The sequence below is a fragment of the Frankliniella occidentalis genome, unplaced genomic scaffold (assembly GCF_000697945.3).
Source record: "Frankliniella occidentalis isolate FOCC.00 unplaced genomic scaffold, Focc_3.1 Scaffold119, whole genome shotgun sequence".
NCBI classification, from domain to species: Eukaryota; Metazoa; Arthropoda; class Insecta; order Thysanoptera; family Thripidae; genus Frankliniella; species Frankliniella occidentalis.
In genome coordinates this window covers 565,576-566,358 of record NW_026267247.1, presented here as the reverse complement: position 1 = coordinate 566,358, position 783 = coordinate 565,576, and the positions used below count along the sequence as shown (strand labels likewise).

General features: G+C 40.7%; 1 protein-coding gene across 4 annotated transcripts in view; it reads left to right on the top strand.

Moving 5' to 3' along the window:
- Window positions 1-783, top strand: part of LOC127749997 (uncharacterized) — a 98,488-nt gene that overhangs the window by 47,086 nt on the left and 50,619 nt on the right. The window lies entirely within an intron of this gene.

The following is a 783-nucleotide window of genomic DNA, read 5'->3' as shown; positions in this document are numbered from 1 at the left end:
TTATTCATTTAGACCTAATTTCCTTCACTTTTTGAACTTGTCTGACTACCTTGAAAATAATGTCTACTATGGCTTATGGGTCCACTGTTTGTGTGAGAAAACATCTCCACAACAACTTATTTGTTACGATGTTGAAATTTTAAAGTTCGACTCACCTCAACACAGCTGCAGCCTGCACGCCAAGACTGGTTTGGCCAGGGCACAGTAGATTTTGAGAGGTGACAGTAGCTTGGTCAAACACTAATTGTTGTGAAAATAGACAAGAATATTGAATATTACTTCAAGAAGTGGTGGTGTCACAGTGCACATACCATGTGATGTGTGGACAGCTCCAAAAGACTGAGAAGAGCGGTTGTGGGGGTTAACCTGTTACTCGCGGGACACAACAGACATACAGTCTATTTTCACAACAATTAGTGTTTGACCAAGCTACTGTCACCTCTCAAAATCTACTGTGCCCTGTCCAAACCAGTCTTGGCGTGCAGGCTGCAGCTGTGTTGAGGTGAGTCGAACTTTAAAATTTCAACATCGTCACAACTGAGTTGTTGTGGAGATGTTTTCTCACACAAACAGTGGACCCATAAGCCATAGTAGACATTATTTTCAAGGTAGTCAGACAAGTTAAAAAAGTGAAGGAAATTAGGTCTAAATGAATTACATTCAAGCTGGGATTGTTAAAACCAATTTATTTCCCTTTTCTTATGGTGTCATTGTGTTTATTGGCATTTGATGGCCCAAGTCCAATCTTTTTAGAAACTGGGTGGACTTGGGCCCCGTTTTCAG